Genomic DNA, 19,547 nt, shown 5'->3' with positions numbered 1-19,547 from the left:
ATCGTCCACTTCCTGTTTGTCAAAGTGGCCTTCTACCTGGACAGGTTTTGTTGGAGCTCATGCAGCAAACATTTTGGGTAACTGCACTTTAATATGGATGGATGACACTGAATTAGAGTCTGTTTTCATGAGACTGAGTTAAGATGTGTAGCTGTCATTAAATAGTAAATTATTTCTCTGAATTCACAGAGAAAAGTCTGAAATGTTTGCTCGGTTAGCGTCCCACATGTTCTTTGGCTCAGCTAAAGCTAACTCTCTCCAACTTCTGGATCTCTTGATTTGCTTGTTGTTAAAATATCATGCTGTAGGTGCTGAAGCTCAGAAAGTCTGAGATGTTTGTTCAAAATAAGCTCATTCTCAAGTTTAATCTAAATTGTCCTCTTTTGTTTGAACTTTCCCTAAACTTAGGAGTTAATGACAGAGCAGCACATCCAGACTCAGTCTCGTTTATGTAGCGATTAAACTTCAGTGTCATTCATTGATGGTAAAGTGCAGTTTTTCAAATGTTTGGACCAAACCAGTCCAGGTGGAAGACGATGTGAAGAGAAAGCTCCAGAGGATGAATATCACACATTTACGTTGGAAATAAATGTCCTTTAATTAGACATTGTCATGCAAAAGTTGAATTTCCCTTTAATGATGTTCAAATCTTTGAGTGTTTTGTTGATGTTGGTTTCTAAATGTTTTTTGACACTCGGCCCCAAAGATTAAAACCTTCTACGGCTCACAAGCTGCAACAATTCACACATTATCAACTATCTTTCTGACTAAACTAAGATAAAAAGTGAAAACTGCCTGATTCCTGCATCATGAATGCAAATCTTTTTGGTTTTTATGACAGTAAACTGAATATATTTGGGTTTGACATTTTATAAACCAAAACAAGAAATGAATTAGTGGAGAAAACAGTCAACAGATTAATGGACAAAGAAAATGTGTTTTCCAGCATATATGGCTGAATTACTCCAACATTACAAGATACATACAATTTGAATTCAATTTTATTTATATAATGCCAAATACAGGTCAAATTGTCTGAAGACACTTTATTTTTATATTTTTTGTCATTTTTAAAATATGACAAAGTAAGAAATTTAAACCTCTTGACTAATCCAATTTATTACTTGGTTTTTAAGAGACTAATCGACAACTAAAATAACTTTCTCCACTAAAACTATCAAACATGAGGTCAAATAGAAGGAACAGTTTTAAATACTGCAGTCCCACGATGACAAGAATAAAGTTTGTCAACAAAAACTAAACCTGCTGGTGGATTCCATTAAAGTCCTAATAAATGATAATAAAGTGTGATACTAAAGGTTTGTGGTGCTAAAAATGTCAAAGTAAAGATATCAAGTTGAACATCTGGATGGAGGTTGATAAAAGTTGACCTTCTTTCATTTCTCTGGAGTCGACTCCATGGATTTTATGGATGGTGGTTAAAGACCTGCTCTCCTAGTGGTCTTCCTTCTAGTCACTGTAAAAAGTCAGTCCATCGTGGCTGACTTTAACACCTCTTCATGACAACTTGTTCTGCCTCCGTCCTGGTGGAAACTCCAGAAACCCGGGAAATCCCGTGGAGACTCGAAGAACTCGTGGAGACTCGAAGAACTCGTCAGGCGGGGGAAGGTGTGGTGGGTGGTGGGGGAAGGTGGGGGAGTAGAGGGGGGAGGCTGCCACCCACCTCCCCGCCTACTCTCTGCCCTGACTCCACCCAGACTCCGCCTTGGCTCTGCCCATGTGGTCACTTCAGGAACTACGATGCCAAAGGGACGACGAATTTATTTCTTTTCATCTGATCTGTAGCTCAGTGAGTTAAGGATTTGCCTGTGGAGCTGCAGGTCGCTGGTTCAAGACCAGACCCTTCTTAAATTTTATCAAAATCCTGACAAAGACAAAGAAAGAAAATTGCCGGTGGTGGGTCTTGAACCTGCAACCTTCCAGTTGGTAGTCCTCTTCTTATCCTCCTGAGCTACTCGCTCAGATACTAATTCTTCTTTTTTTTGCGCATTTATCATCTATTTTTTCTCGTTTTCGAGTTTTTTTTTAACTCGAGTCTCGACTCGACCGTTTTTCTCAGGAGGTTGGACTTCAGCCTTTGTGCTGGAGGGTGGAACCCTCGGTTCCAAGACTTTCCAAAGCCTCCACACCTCCCGAGTCCTCAGGACCTGAGCTTTCACACAGTCTGAGGGCTGAAATTTTCTAAGTCCCACAGTAGTTCTCTGTTAGATTGAACTTTCAGACAGTCCAAGGACTGATATCTTCCAAGTTCCTGAGTACTTCTCTGTTAGTTTGAACCTTCAGACAGTCTGAGGGCTGAAATTTTCTCAGTCCCACAGTAGTTCTCTGTTAGATTTAACTTTCAGACAGCCCAAGGACTGATATCTTCTAAGTTCCTGAGTAGTTCTCTGTTAGTTTGAACCTTCAGACAGTCTGAGGACTGAAATTTTAAAAGTTTCTCAGTACTTCTCTGTTAGTTTGAACTTTCTGGTTAAAAGAAGCCTTAGAACTTGTGACCATGAGTCTTGATTTCACATTTAGACCATCCATCTGAGTTCTTCTCAGACCTCACCTGTGGGTTGTTTAGAAATCCTCAACAAACTTTGATTCTCTTCACTGAACAGTAAAGTTTGTGGAGATCAGAAGGTAACATTAGTTTGATAAATGCCTTCAACTACTAGTAGACTTTATCTGGAAAGCAGTTTTCTGAAATGAGTTCTTAGTAAATCTGTCCACAATCAAACCAAGAACATAGAAAGAGGAAATGTTTGAAGAAACAACTTGATGTTTTCGTTTCAGACTAGAAAATGCTTTAAGACTTTTATCTGTTTTTGCTCTTTTTGATCGTTTTATTGTCTCTTCTGTTTAATTTGATCTTCTAAAATCTAACTGGTGTCTTTTCAAATGTTTTGTCTTTAGTTTGATTCTTCTTAAACATTTAGTTTTGCTCTTTTCTCACCTTTTATTCTTTTCTAATGTCTGATTTGATTTCCAAATGTTTTGTCTTTTTAATGTTTATTTGTTTTTTCAAATGTTTTATCGGCTTGTTTGAGTATTTTTTTCCTTTCCCAATATTTAATGTTTCGATTAAATCTTTGTTTTTCTTTTTAAATGTTTAGTTTTATTGTCTTTAAGATGTAATTTTCTAATTAAACATTTAATTTTTTAATTAAATGTTTTGTCTTTTTAAAGGTTTAATAATCTAATTAAATGTTTTGCATTTTTTAAAATGTTTAATATTCTTCTTGTTTAATTGTATTTTTTAAATGTTTAATTATGGAAAATGTTTTATCTGTAATTTTTAATATTTGTTTAATAGAGTTAAACGTTAAATACAATTAAATTATATTAAACAGACAAAATATTGAATGAGATAATTCAACAAGATACAATACATGTCATTATGAAATTAAACAAAATTTTTAAAATACAAATATTAAAAATTACAGATAAAATATTTTCAATAATCAAACATTTAAAAAATACAATTAAACAAGAAGAATATTAAACATTTCAAAAAATGCAAAACATTTAATTAGATTATTAAACCTTTAAAAAGACAAAACATTCAATTAAAAAATTAAATGTTTAATTAGAAAATTACATCTTAAATTTCTTAAATCTTTTTAATAAAACTTTTTAAAAGTTTTATTGTATTAATTTTTTTCCTTTGATTTAATTGCTTTTTGTTATGTAGTTTATTTCTTTAATCTTCTTTTTCTGTCAAGATTTTAACCCCAACCTTAAAAATGAAATAACCCCTTAAATCACAGTGAAAATACTTCTGTTGTCACAATCATGAGTTAGTCAGTTATTCAGTTTATCAATTCAACTTTATTTGTTTAGCACCTTTTACACAGATGACAAAACTAAACAAGCAAAGAGAAAAAACTATGCTAAAACTGTGATTAAAACTCAGAAACATTAAAAAAATAAATAAATAAAAATTTAACATGGTAATAAAATGTGTCGTGTCCAGGGGATGGAGGGAGTTTATTGAAGTATTCTTGGGCTCACATGGGAAATCATTTAAAATATAAACTTGATATTCAGTCTAAGGAAACTTGAAACTGCAGAGCGACAGAAGAACCAACAATATCTCCTGTTTTCTCCTTTAATGAGTCAACTCTTCTTGTGCTTTCAGACCAAAGAACTACAGACTCTTCACAACCTGCTCAAACTCTTGGTACAGGACCTCACCACACGGGTCAAGAAGGTTTCCTTCTCATTTCTACTCTGAAGCTCACCTTCTCCTGCTCAAACTTCTGACAAATGTTTCTGCTGCTCTAAAGTCTGGTCTCCAAAACTTCCTAAAAACTCTCAAAGTCTCTTCTGCTGCAGGTTGCTTTGTAGAACTGTTCCAGAAAACCTCACTAAACCACATGGAGGGGCCTCAAGATAGTCGTCCAAATGAAACCGTACAAAAACCAAACTAGCACAACCCAAACGCTAAAGTCTCCTGCAGCCTACCAGAGAACCTCTGAGAACAGAGAATCAGGACAGGAACTCTTACCTTCTGGACAACCAACGTTGCTTCACAAACAAGAATACAGAATGTGTCTGACCAAAAACCTCTAAAGACTCACTACAGCCAAGATAAAGACACAACTCAGCTGTACCAAATCCACTAATCACTGCACACATTAGCACCATGTGCTAACTGTGGCTAAAGAACCACATTTACCAAGACAACTATCCAGTACAAAGCCCTAAAACACACCAAGAAACACATTAAAGATGATTTTACTGCTGGAAGCTGCAAGCCAACGCCTAAAGAACAGACTAAAGCAATGGAGCCAAACCCGGTTCAGTGGTGAAGAGAAGCAGAGGAAATGTTTGTCTGCAGCTAAATAAAGCAGGAAGACACTGAGCTGCCCAGGTGTTCCTGATAACACCAAGCTGCTCAGGTGTTCCTGATAACACCAAGCAGCCACCTGGACAGCCAATAGGAACACAGCTTACTGGAAGTCCAGAGGGCTGGGTTAGTGAAGGAAATTTAGTTTAAAGTTGAAGCAGAAAGTTAACAAAGAAAGTTGAAAACCACCTTCTGATACCTGAAATCTCTGAGTTTTCACACAAAGAACACCTGAACATGTCAAACTGGTTTCATAGTAGAACCATCATTGTAAAAACGTCATAGTATGGTGTGTTGCTCAAAAAACATTAGGACCCGGCTGTCAGAGGACAAACATGTAAGAAACATGAGAACAGAGAGAACCCAACCAGTAGGTCACAGTTTATCATCCCCCAGTCATCTCCTGAAGTCCATATGGTGAGAGACATCAGTATCTGGTTGTTAATTTACCAGAGGATGCTTAGAATCATGCTGATGTGGTCTGTACTCTACAGTATTTTAGTGACTCAATAAATGCCTAAGTTGTTTTGTTTTTTTTTAATGCTTTTTAGTTTTTAATAAACATTTAAGAGGCTATATGTAATCAATAAACGGCCTTTGCCTATCTTAAGAAAAACTCACTCAGAACTCTGATATGTTAACAGTACTAAATAAATAAATACATGCATACACACATAAAAAAGTTAATACATTAACTGTGTTAAGATAAGATTTAGATTTTTAAAAAAGTTGTTTATGTTTTTACAGAATCCAGTATTGCTCACTGGTTGGTCATTACATTTTATTAGTTTGATTTCACTGTTTAAAATGATGCCACCTCTTTTCAGACAGAACCTGTGATAATAAAACAATACAAAATTTTTAGTTTCATGTTAATAAAGCACTTAAAGCTTTAAATATGGCTAAATGTTTTTTTCAAAATTAAATATATCACTCCTTAGGTGGTAGTGGCCCCAAGTTCAGTAAAATTGGAAAGATATTCACACATTCGGACTTCCAGCATCAATAACTCATTAGATATAGGTTGTCAAAACACAAACGTTGCCTCTTTCCCATTGTTGCAAGGCAGACAATGTGCTACAAGCCCAGTTTTATCAAAAGTAGCTGTCTTTCAAGCTACAGGAATAACATTGGTGTCTATGGAGTGAACAGGGTCCATCTGCAATTTGCAAAACCGCTGCAACAGTAAAGAGAGACAAATATTCAATAACTTCACTCATACATTGTAGTGTCACTAAAATCACTGCAGCCTTCAACTGGCTCCTGTTGACAAAGTGTTTTAACAGAAATGTAAATGCTGTAATTTGATTCTTTTAATGAACCATGTAACTTGAATGGATGTGATGCTGGTGTGACCACAGTGCACATGTCTGATGTTGCTCACAGTGGTCCAAGGGACGCTCAGGGAGTTTGTGTGTTTGCTCAGACTCAGGAAAAATTACAGGGAACATTGGTCAGAACCCTGGCAAACTTATTTTCATCAGTTTTTTTAGTGGAAGTCACAAATAAAGGAGCTCTTGGTTTTTCCTGGCGTTACTGAGTCAAAAGCTGCTGTTTCAACACAGAACGTTCACATGCATCCATAAACCTCTCAGCACTCAAACACCCACAGACAGGAGGCCGGCTGGACCGAGGCTTGGCGGCGTCCTCAGACCCACTAGTCGGGGAGTCGCTGAACTTGTTGGTCCGGTTTGAAGGCCTCCGTGTGGTCCAGTAGAAGTCCACGTAGTTGGTGTTGGCTTTGAACCACAGCAACTGGCCACCATCAGGTGGACCTTCTTGTCCTCGTAGGGCTCCTCCTGTAGCCTTGAGGGGACCACAGGAACATTCAGTAGCTGTTGGAGTTCTTCCTGTCAGGCTTGTGGTAGAACGGCTCTGAAGAATCTTGTACTTGTCTTATCTGGAACAATCTAACAGCCTAAACTGTTAACAGCGGTGTAAAGAAGCAAACACACAGGCATAGATTAGGACTCAAACTAGATTTATTTTAGAAAACAAATCAACTTAGAGGCATTTGTTCACACATGTGGCTGAATAGGAGGCCGTCCAATCAGATTTGAGGTCTTCACTCTGTAGGTTGTTTGTTTGGTGAGACTCTTGGACCTCCATCAGCTGATGTGGATGTTTGATGGTCTTCCTCTCTAGTGCCAGATGATTCATCCATGAATTCAGCAGCTACAGACTGAAATGAAGCTCATGCTGCTGTTATTGAATTCCTGTTCCAGATCAAATGTTCAGAGCTCACCGTGAATGCATGTTGTCTGCTGTCTGATAGTTTTTCTCATTGTAGTCTTCAATAAAGTCTTTTTCCTCATGTCAGGATGTGGTGAGACTCTTTCTCAGTCTCTGCAGATGTCCCTCATTGTGCATCTCCAGAGAAGAAACAGAAAAACTGATCACTGCTTCAGCATCACAAACGCTCTCCAGCACTGAGAGTGTTTTAGGAATTCATTCATTGTGTTGTGAACTTTGAAGGAGCAGAAACTTTACAGCTGCCAAAGATATGAGCTCCAATGCTGTATGTTTTAGGAAATCAAGTTCATCAAATGAACACTTGATTATTGCTGATAATGCTCATTAAATTACTGAAGAAATCCAACATAAAAACCTGTAAACTCTCAGGCAGCTTTTGTTAAAGTTTGTCTATAATTCTATCATCATGTTCTGGAACCAGGACTCTGCAGAAGTTCCTTCAATCAGATCCTTGTGTTTCTATTTAAGGCCTCAGGTTTAAACGTACAGCAGAGGATTAGAAAGGAGTGATTTTAATATTTAAATCAGTAAATGTTTGGTGTGAAAATTATTAAAATTTTGATTTAGATAGATTTGTGTCAAACAATATTGTAGAGTCTCACTTAAATATATCCAAATGAGTTCAGTGTATTTACATTTTATAGAATATTTGATTTCTTAATCTCAATACTGTAGGGTCTGACCCTAAATATTATAATAATGATGTCAGTTTAAATAATATTTTAGTGCAGAGTCATAAACTTTAATCAGCTAAACTTACATAATAAATATCACTGTACAATCTTAACCTGAACATTCATATTATTGAGGTAAATTTAAATAAATCATGATATTTTAGAGTCTTAACTGGAATATTTCTAACATTAATCTTTTTATATTGTGCTGATAAACAACAATAACATGACTTTCAGATAATATTTGTTGTCTGTGATTGTGAGACTAAATTCCTCCACATTCTGGAACTGGACTGAATTTCCCAAAATGGAAACATGGACAGAATTTAACACTCATGTATCCATGGCAACGCTAACATTTCTGCTTCTTACCAAAGTTAACAACACAAGTAAAGATTTTAATGTAAAACTTCAGGGATGACTGCTGACCATAAGTATTCTGATCAATACTTCATGATCAATATCAGGACAGATGTTACAACTCCAGCTGTTGCATTAGACTGCAGTTATTCACAGAGAAATTAAAACATCACATTCCTCATGAAAACTAGATGGGACTTTTATTAAATAAAGTGTTGGTGAATAAACAGTGTAAAAAGTGCAAAGCAGCTCCATTAAATCAGGAGATGTGAGACTTCCACAGCATGGATCACCATCTGCTGTGTTGATTCATAGCTGAATGTCAGAATGAACTGAGATAGAAAAGCTGCTTTGAGCTGCAACATTACGGTCTGACAATCCAACACCATCACAGTTTTCATCTGGTTGTTTTGCTCCAACATGCTGTGAAGTTCAGTTTTTACCTGAATCAATACAGAGATTGTATTTCCAACCAAGACTGGAAGAAAAATTATAATGTTATGAGGTTATTAATGCAACTAAATCCTTTCAGATGGAAGGATTTACTTCTAAGTTCTAATTCAAGTTTCAGTTGGAGCACATTGCATTCACAAAGAAAAACAGCGATACCTTCATAGCAACATTTAATAAACCTAAAGCTTCCCTGTTGGCTCATTGGTAGAGTTTGTTACTGAGCTTCTGAACCTTAAATCCAGTGAGACGACCATCTTCAGTCGAGGCCAGTCAGAGAACTTCAAGACCTTCCATCAGCTGGACCAGATGTGGCATCATCTCCCTCTGAACATCTGGATGACAGGAGAAAAGACAGAAATCAAACACAGATCACAGAAATACAATTTATTCACTTTCATCATTTTATAAAAGTAGCATGAACTTTATTAAAACTTGACAACATCAGTAATGAAAGTAAATGTTTTTATCTCATGTTGAAGCTAAATTTAAAGTCAATTTTAATGACAGTTTATCCTGAGAGGAGTGAGAACGGAGCTTTTCTTTCCTTTTTAGAATATTCCCTCAAAATATTCTGTTTATTATTGGCTTTAGAAGCATTTTTCTTTACTTATTTATTTTTAGATACCTCAGACTGATGCACTTTGCTGGTTTGCAGATAATTTCATGTACAATGACAATAAAGATCTTCTATTTTAACATATTTTACTAAAACAAGAACTGCAAACCTTCTCAACCATCTCTCAGGCTGCAAAATTCCAATTGCGACCAAGAATTATCTGATGTAGTTATTATTATAATCTTTACTGAACCAGCCCTGGAATTAATAAAAATCTGTATATGGATATGATTTTCTCTGATGGGACCACTATGGAAGCCGTAGTAACAATTAACTATCCTTTGAAGGGTAAGATTAGGTCTTCTTCAGGTGGATTAAAAACAATGCTCTCCCTTAAAAAAAAAAAAAAAACTGCATACAATAAAGTAAACCTCTTCTGCACTGCACACATACTACATTTTTGTATAACTCTGGATGTCAGAGTAAAGGCAGACAGATCCACCGATCAGCCACAACATTCTGACCACTGACAGCTGAAGAGAACAACATCCATCATCTTGTTCTAATGCAACGTTCTGCTGGGAAACCTTGACATTCATGTGGATGTTTGACATGTACCACCACCTAAACACTGCAGGACAAACAACCCCCTAGTCTCCATGGCAACAGCAGTCCTTGATGCCAGCTGCCTCCCTCAGCAGGACAAACAAACTGCTCAGGAGTGGTCCAAGGAACACGACAGAGCTAAGCTGTTCACCTGGGTTCCACACTCCCCACATCCAGATCTGATTGAGCATCTGTGGGATGGTCCAGGATCAGCCTGGTCTAGGTAGGACCCACCCTGCAACCCACAGGATCCACAGAATCCACAGGACATCCCCAGAGGTTCTGATGAACCACTGGGTCAGAGGAGTTTTAGCAGCATAAAGGGACCAACACAGTATTAGTCAGGTGGTCAGAATGTTAGACTGTTATATTGTCATGTTGATTATATGATCAGTAAATGTCACCATCAATTATAACGTCCACATTGATCAGGAAAAAAAAACTATCAGTTTATTCAGAAACTGTGGGGTTAAACCTAAAAACACAGACCTCAACAGCAGTTTGTTTCAAAGCAGAACACCAGCTGGTTTTCACTAAAGAAGCTTTCAGAGCAACAATTAAATGACAGTTTTGTTCTCATTAAGTTCAGAGTAAATAATGTACACACATCAGGAAAAGAAAAACTTTTATAAATATTTCATTTGTATAAGTACTTCTATACATATAGATTCCTCTTTCTAAGTTTGATCAAATCACGATAATTCTGTGTCCTGTTGTACGATGTTTTCCCAACAGATGGCGCTACCCTCATGAATGGAGCATCAACAAGTGACGTCTACAACACAACAGAAATGTCTGGAAGCCAGTGGCCACCACTTTGAGCACCTCTTGTAATTGTAGAGGCCAAAGATAACTTTTATTAATCTTGTGATGTCTGAATAAATTTGGTATTGAAATATTTATGCAAGTTTTTCTTTTCCTGATGTGTGTAAACATTATTTTGGCTGACTCTGTATAATGGGTTTGTGACAGGTCACCAGGCAACATCTTTTTATAATAATGACAAACATACCTGCATTCTACAGGAGTGATTTTCCTCATGTGCAGGTAAAGATGTGTGAGGAGCTTAGAGATGAGAGGAGCAGGAGTCATCCTCACTAATTCAGCTTCCACCTAGAAACAGAAAGACCACAAACAAACACACTGATACACTCTCAAATGTTCAACCTCACAGCCTCAAAATATCTGTTTAGGAAGTGTTGTGTTTCTAAATTCTGCTGAAAGCATTGACAGACATTCCCTTACAAGGTTGTGTAAAAAGCAGCCTGTCCTCTGAGCTACTGAGAAATCTTCCTGAACAAAGTTTCTACATGTAAATCGGCTCAACAAAAACTAAAGCCTCAGTCACAGATAACAGGTATCGCAAATTATAAACAACTTTCTTTGTTAACTCAGACTTTCCGCTTCAACCTCACATAAAAAGGGGAGTTTAACTCGTCAGGTGACTGAAAATGAACGGCTTGTGCAGTTCTAGATCCAAAAGTAGGATGTTTCAACTCATGTTTTACTACAAATACATGCAGTAATAAATAAATACAATGGCTGGTTGTTAGTTTATTCACTATTAATGTCATTTTATATACTGGATTGAACTTGAGCAGTGGAAGAGAGAAGGAATTTAATGAAATTATGGAGATTCAGAGAGGGAATGCTGCGCAGTGTTAAGTTAAGCGTTGTTTAATTCAAACCAGCTGAATGTTAAACTTCAGTGCAGCTGAAAGGGTTTCAGTTAACCTTAAAGTAAAATAACTTTTTTAAAAGCTAAAATACACAGCAGAGAAATACAGGTTGAGAATGTCATTCTAATAATGAGGGACAGCTGTATGAGACAAATAAAAACTCTTAAACTCCACAAAAGCTTTTGTTGACCTGCAGGTTCAAACCCAGAAACTTGATGTTTTGAGGTGACAGAGCTAAACACGGAACCACCAATGAAGAAGAAACAGAGAAATAGAAACATATTGTAAAGTAGAATATTGTTATTATCTTTGCTAATAAACATTTTTCATCGCAGGCATCATGGTAACAATCTTAGTGAGAATTTACTCAAATTATCTGCTTTTACATGTAATGTTTACATGTTTGGTTCTGTGTAACTTTAGATATAAAGTTGTGCAATATATGATGCTGATGAACAGAACTAAACTCTATAATCTCAGACACGTTGGTATAATTGAATGTAATATACTGAAGGAACAATGAATGTCTATAATAAACAGCTGACTGCAGATCTGCTGCTGCTGTTTGTGGAGGCCTTTTAATATTAACGGTACATCTGTCGGACTAATGAGAGAGTGTGTGTGTCCACTCAGAGCTTCATCTCAATTTCATATTGTACAACTTCTGCCCCCCTGTGGTCTGTCTGCAGTGCAGCAGTCCTTAAAGAAAATCTTGGATTAAATTTATTACATATTCAATGCAGATGAAGCAACACAAAATAATAAACACTAAACCAAAGTGATCCATTCATCTCCATTATTATCTTTTTTTAATAATAACAATAAATCTAAAAATAAACATTGTTCTGCTCAGGCTGCCACTAATTATGTATCAGTGCTGCAACAATTGGTAAATTAGTTATCAACATTTAAATCAATTGCAACTATTTTATTAATCAATTAATGACACTGAGCAACTTTTTAAGGGGGAAAAGCCCAAATTTCCTCATTCCTTCTTTGGTTTGTGCACAAAACATTAGATATCAACATTTTTAATCACTTTCTTAGATTTTACAGACCGAACAATTATGCTAATTTAGGAAATACTTGATAGAACAATCAGTTGTGGCCCTTTAATATAAATTAATAAAACAGAAACCGTGTGATTCTCTGTTGAACACATCAAACATGTTAAACATTGCTTCATTCACTGTCCTCCCCAGAAGAGGGCGCTCCACCTCTGGACAGAACAAATTCACTGCACTTTTCTGTCATTCTTGACCTCAAATGTATAATTTACACACATGTGCAGATGGTGGCTGTGAAAGCTGTGACTGCATCCAGCCGACAGCTAAAACCTGCTGCATGTTTCTGCAGCTGGTTTGCATCAACAGCCTCATTTTTCTCCCCATGAAGAAGAAAATCTGCATTTTCCTACATTTCCTCTAGAGTTATTCCTTGAAGTTAGCAGCTATTTAAAACATGAAGCTGGATGTGTTTGCTGATGCTGAGAACAATCGGTAGTTAAATTTCTAAAGCCGACGGCAGCAGAGACGCGCCGCTGACCTCAGCTCCTATTTCATGCTTTTCTCTCTTCTTCCTCTTTTCTTCTCGGCTTTCAGGTCGTCCTCGCTGAGTAAACAACAAATAAGGAAGCTGCTGTAAATTGTAACCCTTAAAGTCTCCGTATGTCCCTCTCCTCGGTGAAACCCAACATTCCTGCTCCCAGAATGCCAGAATCTGGTTCACAGGACTATAAATGTAATTCACAATATATGGATCTGCAGGTCACCGGTTGCCATGGATACACCTGAGCACCTCTATGACCTTCACGACAGAAGGTCAGTCGGAGGAAAAATATGTTGAGAAACAAGAGTCCTGTGAAATGTCTCCCAGGAAATTCTGATTAATTTTCATCATGAATCAAGTCAAAAATAAGCTCAGAGACAAAAATGTCACAAAGCTAATTTTAAAAAATTAAAAAATCTTTGTACTTAAATCTGCTGGTGTTTGTTTTTGAGAAATCTCAGGAGATCTTTAATCATTTTTCTAATTTAATCATTTTTCTCTCTCTAGTTTCTGGCAGCTGATTAACTGATTTATCTGAAATTTCAAGTGTCCTTTTAACAAATGTAGACATTTGTTGCATTTCCCGTGTTCCATCAATAGATATGATATCTGATCATATTTCTAATAAATAAGAAAAATTCTGCCTAAAAAAATAAATATATATCTGTTCCATGAAAGACGTGATAAATAAAGTGAACCCGAGGACGAACAGATGATGTCCTCATCAACTAAGATAAAAAAAATGAAAAGTATAAACAAGTAAAAGACTATTTCTGTCACAATTAAGGCCTAAACTATCGATTTTTTTCATTGTTGATTAATGTGTTAATTATTTTCTCAATTAATCAATAATTGTTTGGTATAAAATGTCAGAAAATGGTGAAAAAATTTGCTCTGTCTCCCACAGCCCAACATGACAAATATGTCTTGAAAGAAAAGAGAAAATATTCTAATTCTAGGAGCTAAAATCAGACAATTTTGTCAAGTATTCAATGAAAGAACAGCTGACAACCAGTTAATTAATCATTGCAGCTCTACGTACGATCATAAAGTCGAAGTGCATCACACTGATAACTGAGAACTTGTGAACTGTGTCAAAGGTTTTGTGTTCAAAATGCCACCATGTAAATAATTTAAACTCTGTGGTCTTGGTGCCGTCTGAGAAACGTCTCTGAACTTGCGTCACTTTCTTTAAACTATTATGTGTCTGACAAACAGCAGATTTACATTCACCGACTCCAACACAGCAGCAGCAACACAGTTAAAACCACTGGGGAAGGTTTGTTTTTATTGGGCATCTAGAGTTCATTTCAAACAAGGACTTAGCAACAAACCTTCAAATGCTTCATTAATAGGAAAATTATTCAAGAAACACTATGGATAAACTAATTAAAATAATAAAATAATGATGAATGAAATTCAGTGATAATTAATCATCTCAAACATTGGACTCCAAAGTCCAAGTCGTGTTTCATCTTTTCCACTCAGACCTCCCTGGTTTGTTCTGTTTTTTCTTTCTGTGCTCTGCTAAAAATAATACCTCTACAAACATGGCTGTAAATTTCTTTTTTCTTTCTTTTGCTCTATTTGCACAGAACATCTCCCCCAAGTGGCAGCCATGTGTTCAGTTCTATAACCGAGGAGACGTTCAAACAAACATCACTGTGGCAAAGAGTCAGTCGTCTCTGCTGAAAACTGTGACTGTCAGCAGGACAAAGACAGAATGACTATAAACATGTTACTGTGGAAGTAGCAGTACTGCAGCCTGTGAACAGCGATCAGATACTGTAGGACTCAAAAAAAAGAGGCGATTCCCTCAGAGAAAACTACACTTGGTCAAAACAAACAGAAAACGATCTCAAATTAAACACACAGAGAGAGAACCACAGTGGATTCCTTCTGCTGGTTCTGGGCTATAAAATAAAAAAACTTCAACCCGAGGATGATGCTGGAGAAAGTTCAACGTTCCCTGCAAAGTCTCCAGGAAACAAATTAAAATTACATTTACACTCAGTGCTTTCCTACAAAAAGTATTTTGAGGATTAACACACTTTCTTTCACAAAAAAACACTTGCAAATCCAACTTTTCAGACACATTTCATGACTGCATCCATGGACCAGCAGTTTTTCTGTTTCCTGCTCCTGCATTAGTGGAATAGCAAATGTTTGGATGTATGATTGTATCAGGTCACCTGAGCGCACACACACATGTATGTCCTCATGCACATGCATAAACTAAACAAAAGGGGACCAATCTACAGTTTGAAAACTTCAGGCAGGTAAACTGTATGGGATATGCACGATAAGTTTCAATTATCGCTCCAACAAACTGCACTGTTGAATGTCACCCTCTTCTTCAATAAAACCTTCTCCACGCTTAAGTCTGTCTGCTAAATCCATCTGACATCCTGCTGAAATGCATCTCGAGGTTTTTCCATATTACATGTTTTATTAGTGGAAGCTCCATATCGTGTCCATCGGCTGCCACCCACTGGACCAGTGATTCAGCTCATGTACAGCAGCGTACTGCAAATAAACTCAGAGTGAGAGATTTGTGTGGCCTCCCAGGTTGTTAAACCCACCGACCGACCGCCACTTGGCGAGGAAATTGAAAATTATGACGAGCTCTCAACTTCATACATAAATCCATCGAGGCTGTGTTGTAAACTGGTACATGTGCGGGAAAGAAAGGAAAAGATTGTTAGACAGTGAAAGACATTTATCTCACACCTCTTACATACAGTTTATGGCCCTCAGCAAATTATCCAATTATGTGAGGCGACAAACAGCCACTTTCTTTAAGACCTTTAAATCCTCCCTGAACTCTGCCACAGAACGAGATGAACTCCCATTAAAACCTTTCCAGAGGATCCCCGAGGCAACATCAGCAGCTTTAACTCACCGGCTGTACTGAACATTACGCTGACATTTCCATTCTGTGTCCAGCAGCTCTTAGAAATCAACAATTCCTCTCAGTAAATGTCAGCTGTGAGCTGGAGCTACAGGCCTACTAGAAGTCAATAATTAAAGATCGGAGGTGATATTTGGATGTCGCTTTTTAACAATGTGGAAATATGCCCATAAAGAATAATCTGGGTTTTATTTGGAGGAAGTTTCATCAAAACAGCTCAGTCCCTGGTGTTAAAACTCTCACTACACTCCACACTAAACTGTCTGTTCTGTTCATAAAATCACATTCAACAGAGACCATTTACCCAAATTGAACTCTGTGTGTTGAGTTGGATCTTTTTAACAAAAAAAAAAGGAGAAAAACATGAAATCATTCAAGAAATATGCAGCTCTTCTTGTGTATTCAAGACACAGTTACAGCAAACAACAGCCTGTTCCTATAATTCCATCATTCTGCAGCAGAGAGTCTGAGTTTAAGCCAGGTTTCTACTGTACTGCAGAACTTCATCCAACATGGATCCATAGATTAGACTCGGCCCAGATGGTGTTCAGCTGTCATGTTTCTACAAACAGTGAAGTCACTTTTGAGGAACGAGTTTATGGAAACTATCAGAGATCTATTCAGACGTTATAAGAAAAACATAACTGAACTTCTACTGAAATAGATTCTGGCCAAAACAAGCTTTTTAAGCAAGAACGGGCCCAAAACGAATGTGAGACTTCGAAGTAAAACTTGTAAAATACTGACCATAAACTGTATAGATATAAAAAGACATGTCATCAGCAGAATATTCTAAGACATAAACACTTAAAACAGAGATGCTGCATCCGCTGAGCCACACAGAGAGGTGACCACCACCGTTACTGTATGATTTGTCCTGAATGTCGTTGGATTAATCCTGTAAACTCAATGGAGGCTCCACTGTGTGGCCTGACCACAGAACAGTAAAAAGCTTCAACTGTGTGATTTGTCTTTGTTTAGAAAAGAATCTGTCAAACCTCATTCTAAAGTGGTGCTGAAATGAGTCCGACCACCACAGGAAGCAGGAAACAAAGGAAGAGTGACGATAACAGAAGGTGTAAAACCTCAATAACTGCCTGGAAAAAGGAAGCAGAAAAACTGGAGCCATACGTGGCTCGCTCCATTATTTCTGTTCTCCATCTCCATCCACCTGTCTGTCATCCATACGTCCTCACTCCTACCTGCAGCACAGTGGAAATATTTCGCAGATACCATGAATGTGCGTATGCAGACTTCTCACCTCATTCCTGGAAGATATCTCACTTGGACATACTGTGCCAAGCTGTCACACAAGCAAACAAGCTTTTACCGGGATGTATTTGCATTTTAGGCTTTTTCGCTAATGTTCACGAATACATTTTTATCCTTTACATTGCCAGTAAAAGAGGGCGTAGAGACAAAGAAAGAAAAAAATTGAATAACTTAGATCCAACTGTTGCTACCAGAGATCAACCAGACCTGACTGAGAAAAGGAGTCTCAGAAGAATCAGAAATGCATTCTTCTGACAGTTAAAACTCATCAAATGTATTTTAGAAAATAGGAAAAGCAAAGGATGAAACTAGCCAAAGAGGCAACTAATAATCAAACATCTTGTCTGGAGGTGACCTGCTCAGTTGGTTAAAATTACTTAGTTCAACGTATTAGTTACACTCTTTTAAACTCCATTTTTGCTGCACATTTATCTGCAGTAACTGAGTGGAGACTAGATGCTTCTCTGTGCACAGCTGTCCTGTAGCAAGTACGGCGGCTCATGAAGCATTTAGTGAACGTTGCTAAACTGTAGTGTCCAGACATCCAGACATGCATGTAAAGCCTTGATTATAGTTCCATGTGGACAGACAGCTGTGGACACACTGGATGCACAGTTGTTGCTTTTATACTAAACTCTTGAAGTCCACTTAGAGTACAACATCCAATACACGTGACGGAAGTCTCATCTATGTATTAAATAAATACTACTACCCAGCATGCACCGCTGCTCTTGTAGCATCAGCTCCATGTGGAGTATTTGCAGATGCTGAAAGTTTACCACTGGCTGAGTGGATTTATGGAATAACAGTAAACTATAGCAGAAACTGCAGCATTCACATATGGATTAGAGGCTTCTCTGTGCATGTGACACATTTAGGGAAATCTGTAAATTATGGCTTCAGAATGCTGCAGGAGTCACACTGCACTGCCACAAGTAAACTCTGAAGCTGTGAGAAACACTGCAATATGCTCAAATGTCCAATATTATGAGTTCCATTTATTGCAATGGCTACAGCTAAAACATGTCTAGAAACAAACAGAGCAGCTCCCTTCTCCATAGTGTTTCAGCACGAGCCAGCAGCAAACCCATAAGAATTTAAGAAAGTTTAACACTAAATGTATAACAGAACCCAAGAAGAAACACCTCTCACTAAATCCTAGAACACAGGGACAAAACATTCATCTGTACTTCATTTCTGTTTACAGTCTACAAATTGACATAATGTGTTAAATAATTACCAGTGCATTTGGAAAGAGACAAAAAGGAACTAGTGCCACCAACATGTAAAGTTAGTCTGGAGCACTGGGAGATTACAATAAAATGCTTTATGTGTTGTTTAGTCAAGCAAATGTCCTGTTGTTAGGTGAAGTAGGAGGATATTCTGGAGCAACAGGTCAATGATGATTCATGGTATTGGCAACATTGTGGACTTAATTATGAAAATCTGTGACAACAGAGAGAAAAGATGGAGAAAAGAGGAGTTTAGGTACAAAATGTTCAGAGTTGAATTCAGTGACTACTTTTTCCAATGTCATAGCATATAAATTACAATTAATGAAATGAGAATCCTCCTCCATATGTGATCCCTTGATGTGATGTGATGTGATGTGTGGAATAATCACCGTGTGTCTCAGTCTCTCAGAATAGAAATAGATTTGCTTTGGAAATACCAAAACAGAGGAGGCCGACAAGCAGAAATCCAGACAAAGCAAGCAAACACAGACATCTAGTGAAGTTTGACATTCTTCAACTTCCACCAACAAAACTGTTTGAACAGCACTGAATCAAGATTCTGGCAGAACCTTCCACCACTCGCTAGAATCTCCAGTTATTTAGAGAGCCGAGCTGAACCTCACTTCCTTTTTATTACTGACTCAGAGACGGAGCAGAAAAACCAGAACAAAAGGTTTCTGAGGTGAAACCTTCAATAATAAAGGAAAATGCTGGAACGTGCTTTTAAATGTTAGACAAACCATTGTTGTGATGTAGAACCTGTCAGCAGTTTCTGGGTCATATATCTTTCAAACTATAGCTTTGAGGAAAACAAGATTCTGCTATAGCAACGGACAACAAATAGTGCAAAAAGAAAAAGCATTTGTGGCAGTAAGTACAACCAGATGTTAGATATCAAAACAGGAGCATGTTGAACATGAAGAAAGAAAAACACTACTTGAAACTGCTTTCACAATAAAATTTTCACAAAGTTTTCTTCAGCAGGTTTTAGTTGCATCTAGTGTTCTACATTTCTAACAACAACCAAAATCTTTTCTCAAAGACACATTCATCCATACTAAAACCTGACATATGCCTACTATTTATTTGGCCAATTGTAAATCTACTCAGGACTGTGTTGTACCATCTATCTTCAGCCTGATCTG

At 37.3% G+C, this 19,547-nt stretch overlaps 1 long non-coding RNA gene across 1 annotated transcript; it reads right to left on the bottom strand.

Moving 5' to 3' along the window:
- Positions 1–6,819: 6,819 nt before the first annotated feature.
- LOC129349604 (uncharacterized) lies at positions 6,820–10,872 on the bottom strand. The gene is made up of 3 exons (XR_008602666.1): positions 10,770–10,872; positions 8,827–8,927; positions 6,820–7,225 (listed from the first exon to the last, which is right to left on the bottom strand). It is a non-coding gene; the product is annotated as an uncharacterized LOC129349604 (long non-coding RNA).
- Between the last annotated feature and the right edge of the window lie 8,675 nt (positions 10,873–19,547).

Source organism: Amphiprion ocellaris, chromosome 9 (genome assembly GCF_022539595.1).
Source record: "Amphiprion ocellaris isolate individual 3 ecotype Okinawa chromosome 9, ASM2253959v1, whole genome shotgun sequence".
In the NCBI taxonomy this organism is placed as follows: domain Eukaryota; kingdom Metazoa; phylum Chordata; class Actinopteri; family Pomacentridae; genus Amphiprion; species Amphiprion ocellaris.
This window is presented reverse-complemented; position numbering and strand designations above follow the sequence as displayed.